The sequence below is a fragment of the Protopterus annectens genome, chromosome 16.part0 (genome assembly GCF_019279795.1).
Source record: "Protopterus annectens isolate FY-2018-M chromosome 16.part0, PAN1.0, whole genome shotgun sequence".
Lineage (NCBI taxonomy): Eukaryota > Metazoa > Chordata > Ceratodontiformes > Protopteridae > Protopterus > Protopterus annectens.
The window spans coordinates 588785160-588791159 of record NC_056750.1 but is presented as its reverse complement, the minus strand read 5'-3'; the positions used below and the strand labels follow the sequence as shown (position 1 = coordinate 588791159).

Genomic DNA, 6000 nt, shown 5'->3' with positions numbered 1-6000 from the left:
TTTGTACAGGGACATAACCAATGGGTTTTAAGATAGAGTTTCAGATTGTGTTTAAAAAGTGTAAATAAACAGTGATGTAAGTTCATGGGGGAGTTGGTTCCAATACTTTCCAACTACATTTGAGAACAGAGCATCTCCTGCCATGTTATTAGATATACATGTTGATAATACTCGTCATAATTTACTACTACCTTAGAGCCTACGTAGACTCTGGCATCCACTAGCTTCATTCAAAAAAAAAAAAAGGAAAGACAAAAAGGCTAAGGACCCTGACATGTCTGAAAAAGCTCCAACTACCATTCCTAAGTAGACCGACTTAGATGAGGCATCTTTGCAGCCCCTTGGTCTGGTGACTTCTAGGGCTGAACACTCTGTGCCTCCCTTGGGAGGCTGCCTTGGTTTCCAGCCTACCTTTCAGTGCCAGCACAGTTCATATGTTGGTTGGATCGGAGATTACTCTGTAGGTCTTAGCTTCTGATGTTCGCAATGTGTGTATTGAGGGAAACTCCTTGTCTTTCCTGACTATCAAAATCACAACTGAAGTTACGCTCAGATGACTGCATCCTTCAGTCACCCCTATAAAACAAACAACCAAAGTAAATCACTTCTTCTGCTTTGCCACCGCTTGTGACAACCTGTATGTAGAATGAAGACCTAGAACTCCTTAAAATAGCAGAGGGGTTTATGATTTTCATGAAATCTTGACAGCCATCTCATTCATCCATTTCTGAGACCTCTCCATCTGAAAAGGACTAGGGAAGTAACTTTTCAGGAAGAGAAATGTTCCTCTAGCTCTAGGGATGAGGATGAACTGTCTTGCTCTGAACACTTACTGCCTCAAACTTACTCAGACTCAGGTGACACACACTCTTCTGCTAAGGTAGACTCTATTATGGATAGAACCTTATCCAAGGAAATTCAGGCCAGAGAAGCTCTACACATCTCTAGATGTTCCTTAAAATGTGGCTGTGATACCTTAGATGCTTCTGCAGAGCAATTGCCACAGGTTCTGATATCTGCAGACATACACGGCTCAAGATCCAGTCCCTGTCAGATCAAGTAAAGGCTGATCTACTAAATGCCCTATTGGACAAGGAATTCCTTTTTGGTCCAAAACTTGAACACGTTTTTGAGAAACTGGACAATAAAGGGAAGCAAATTACAACTGTGAAAGAATTTTATCTGTCTCCAACTCCAAGGTACAGCAGGATCTACCTTTCAAAACATTGGCCTTTCCCACCTAGACAAGACAAGGGGAGGCCTCCCCATAGTAAAAAAAAACAAAAAAAAACATGACAGTCTAAGAGATGGAGATGGTGAACAGAACAATCTCAAAAGGCAGCGGCTTGAAGGAATCCACTCAGCACAGAGAGCAATTGTGACCACCCCTTTCCACCTCTCCCAGAAGTCTAACAAGAAGACTCTCTTTCTCCTTAAACCAGTGGAAATCCATCAGCAGAGACCAAAGGGTCCTCAGCATACTAGGGACGGGGTACTATATTCAATTCAAAGAAATTCCACACTTTTTTTGGGAATTCCAGATTCACCAAAAGAGCAGGAAAGTCTCAACACCTATCCTTAGAAAGCTACTTCAACAAGGATCAGTTAAGCCTGTTCCTACAGAACAAGAAGTGAAAGGCTTCTACTGAAGGATTTTTCCAGTCCAAAGAAAAGAGCTCAGTCTGAGACTCATCTTGGACCTCTCAAACCTAAACAGGTTTCTCAACATCCCAAAATTCAAAATGCTTACGTCGCAGAAATTCCTGTCCTTGCTCTTCCAGGATGACTCTGTGGTCACAATAAACTTAAAGAATGCTTACCCCCATTAACAGACAGTTATTGAAAGTACCTGTGATTTGTAACAATAGGCTCCCACTGCCAGTTCTGTGCTTCACCATTTTAGGCTAGCTTCTGCACACAGAACTTAAACGTTCCAGGGACCTAAATGTGGCCTGCGACTTAAACAGGACATTCTGGAGGGACAGATTTATCTCCCAGTGACTGCCACTTCTTTGGAAGAAGCTACCTATTCAAGTGAAACAGAGCACCTCTGTGACACTGTTTAAAAGGAAACTAGATGAGGGGATGGGGCATTGCAAATTCTTACCAGGAATAGCCCCGCAAACCTCTTGGACTTTGGCAGTCATTAAATGCAATATTGTGTATTAACTAACATTTATATGGCATTACACTGGGATGAAACAGCTAAGCTTGAAATGACCTCAGGGTCGATAGCCTAGTAATCTCCTATGATCCCATGGAGCTTAATCTGCTCCATGTACTACCAGTTATAGAAAAATGTGCAAATTTTTTTACCAGCTTGGAAAGCCAGTTAAGCACTGAGGTAGCGCTGTCAGACAGCAGCACACCTTTCACCTTACAGTATCTAATTAAGGGGGTGGGGGGCAGAGGATGAAAATATGAGACAGTTTTTAAATATTCCTCTAATCTACTTAAAATGTTAATACAACATTGCATCAAAATGCATTTTTTTCCGAATAATCAGATCATGATAAAGGGAAGTTAGCCTAGTACTAATTTATGAACCTATGAAGAAACTGTTAACTTTGGCAGTTTTGACTGACAGGAATCTTCAATGATTTACCTGCTAATAAAAAAAACACACGATGGACAGGGCAAAAATATGCATCAAATTTAGGATTAGTTGAGTCAGTGGCAAGGAGATTAGGCATAAACAAAACATTTTTTTTCTCTTCCAGCCAGCACTTTCCTTTGTTAATTCCTAGTGTAAGACCCGATCGTAATGGGGGTGACAGTTGTTACACCCACACACTAAGCGCGGTTACGATCGGATCTGAAGCTAGAGAACCGCTTGACCAGTTTGTCTTTTTCCAAAATCGGCACATAGTTATGGCGCTCCATTCACTACAAAGTTGTCATTTTCCCGGTTTCGGGGCATTACCAACGCGCTCCATTGCACTACAAACAAGGGCATCTATTTCAAGGAATAATCAGTCTGCACAAGACTTACAACAAACACTAAATTGTGTGCGCTACAATTCAAAGGTTTAGGGAACCCAGTGTAATACGTTTATGTTAGCACACAGCTGTGTATCTAATACATCTCTTAGTATATTAAGTAATCTTAAAGATTTTAGAGGGCACTAACAACCGTAAAACCACCCAGTTCTGCGTTTAAAAACGAGACGTTTTCCAAACGACTGTCAAGGACTTTTCTTACCATATGAATAAATATTACAGAAAAATACATACATTTAAGTACGGTTAACGTTGAAGTGACATTTTACTGAAAGAATAGGACAACTACAAACAGCTTCGTAGCAAGTGAAGCGTTTACATTTCAACCATTGTTGTAAAGCGATTTTTGGACAGGATAGTGCCCCTCTTAAAAATATTCCACACATCCATTAGCACGTCAGAAAACAATACAAGAAAATATAATAACTAAAGCCCATCAGACACCCACATGAACAAAATCCAGTACACAGAACAAAAACTGAAGCCAAGTGAAGCCTTTTCCAGTCAAACCGTTGCTTGTGTTTGTACATCACAGTGCTCCTCCCAGGAGGATTTACCGCCTTTTACATTAGGGCTGCTCGAGGAGAATTTTTCCAGGGAACAAGAGATTTCCAAATTGCATCCACTGAGTAGTATATCATTTTATGGTGGGGAAGGGAAGGGCATTTGACTGCAGTTTTTCCTACCAACTGCTGGGAGGGAAAGGAAAGTCCCTGCTGACAGGAGAGAGTATTGGATAGCTGTTGTGTTAATGCATTTGTGTTTATACATATGTTGGGGAGGGGGTGTAAAGCTGATCCCTGATATAGTAAAGCGGGAGGGGACTCACCTGTCAAAACGAAAACTTACCGGTTTAAAACCATCACTGTTGGCCTCGGTGTCTACTACTGTCAGTTTGCTGCTGTGGAATGATGTTATCACCAGTTATTTGCTAGCGCTTGCGGTTATTATTCCGAAAAGGCAACTTTAAATTACTCTGCAGTAATCATACGTGCTCGTAAGATTTCATCTACCGGTTCACGATTTGACATTGTTACCAGTATTAACCTTGGATTTCTGGTTTGAATCGATTTACACTGTTTGGAAGTTTTGGCTCCGTTCGTGTTGGTACTTAATTTGAAAACGCATTTCTACTGCAAAACAGCTGCCCATATCTTCGGACTTGCTTACGCTGGTAAGGTTACTTACTGTCCCCTCTTTATACACCTGAATTGTCAGGGCAAGACACATCTCGGGTTAACGACCTGCTGCATTTTCAACGCCCAGGTGTTCCAGCGGAGTTCATGGGTAGCAGTTATCCCAGGAGATGGCACAGATGAATCAGTTCATCTACTGAATACACATACCCTCTATACACCACAGAAAATCGGTCCTCACTCTTTAGGGACGAGGTAGAACAGGGGAGTCCTGTATCTCAAAATACCACTTGCCTCAGTAAAGGTGGAATCATACAATTTTACTTAGCATCATGTTCATTGCAAGCTAAACTGAGTTTTGCATTAGCATCAAACTTGACCTGGTTTGAATTGAGAATGTTCAATAAAAAAGCAATACATATGGCTTACATTATTCACCATGCATGATGACTTCTTGCCAGTCTGTGCAGGAGTTGTACTGCTTCTGTTATATTACTAATGGGCTCAAACATTACTTGTTAATCCTCAAAGGGCCCATTCAACGCCACTTTAAAAGTAGATTCTACATTACTTCTCGCCACTGAAAGTTTTGTATAGAATGCAGCTACACCTAGCGGTTGATGGCCAGATTGTCAAAAAGGTGAAGACAATGACTACGGTTTTCATTGATTAAAAAGGTTAGGAACTATTTTACCTTAAACAGATCAATAGGATAGCAGAATGAATTGTGTACCATTTACGGTAACGTGACGACAGAATGAAGTACATATTTACATTCATTGTCCAACTTCATTTTGTAAATGCGGGATTTCCTATGGGTAGACTTTAATTTTAAACTCCCGTTTATTAGTTTTTTTAACTTGAATTTGATACAGATTTCCCAGGTTTTGTAAAACAATCTCTCCCATTCCACACTCGTTCTCTTCACGTACCATGCTTACTTTCGTTCACTGTACAAAATGCAGTGGCCATATAAAAAAGCAATATATGTTATTTACAGTTGAAACAAAGCTTGTGTCAAAACAGAGTCTATTTAGGTTTAGGGTTGCCACCCTTTCTAATGCCCACTGTGAGACTTTTTTGCAGAAACGTAAGATTTTGCAGGACAAAGCATACCCATGGCCAGTGTAAAGGACATAACTTCACTTTTTGCCAAAATAAAAGCTTATTCTTGCAGTATTTGAGTTACTTGTGTTGTTATACATAATATTTAGATGGTTTAAATACAAAATAATTGTTTTATGCTACTAAAGAAAAGTTTAGAAATATCTCTTGTCCTACAAATGTAAGTACATTTGCCATTGTAGTCCCCCCCCACCACACACACACACACACACACACACACACAGGAGACAATTTCCCATATAGAGATTGTTCTGTGCAAACAGGGGCAGATGGTAACCTTTTTCACATTATGTATATGTTCATCTATCAAACTGGGAGTAGTAACAGCTAAGTCACAATTAACTAAAATCTTTGTGTTGGGGTGTGCAGGGTGTTAGTGATATGATTATTAGTAAAACATCTGTCTTGGCATTTTGGTTAGTTTATTGAAGTTGGGGTCTGAATGTAATGTGATTAATGAGCTCTTCTAGGATGTTTAGAAGAGAATCCCAAAGTCTGGGTGCTAAGATGGAAAAGCTTTGGTTAGAACAATGTAGCTTAGCTCCTTGTGTTTGTAGAATAGAACCTGACTGTGAGCACGCTTGGAGGTTGTAGGAAGGAGTGACTGTGGTCAGTTTGGCAGTAAGGGATGTGAAGGCATAAAGATGCAGAAGCTCATGAAGAAATGAATTCAATAGTTTGGTCATTTTATTAGAGGCCACGACTTAATTTTGACTGCTTGGCAGTGATGTTTTTATCT

At 40.2% G+C, this 6000-nt stretch overlaps 1 protein-coding gene across 7 annotated transcripts in view; it reads left to right on the top strand.

Moving 5' to 3' along the window:
• Positions 1-6000, top strand: part of EGFL7 (EGF like domain multiple 7) — a 126930-nt gene that overhangs the window by 34504 nt on the left and 86426 nt on the right. For 2 of the 7 annotated variants that reach the window (XM_044058516.1, XM_044058515.1), the window contains exon 1: positions 3661-4174. The exons of the other annotated variants lie outside the window; for them this stretch is intronic. The gene's annotated coding sequence lies outside the window, so the exon portion shown is untranslated. Of the gene's footprint in view, positions 1-3660; positions 4175-6000 lie in introns of those variants that run through there. 7 annotated transcript variants of the gene reach the window in all.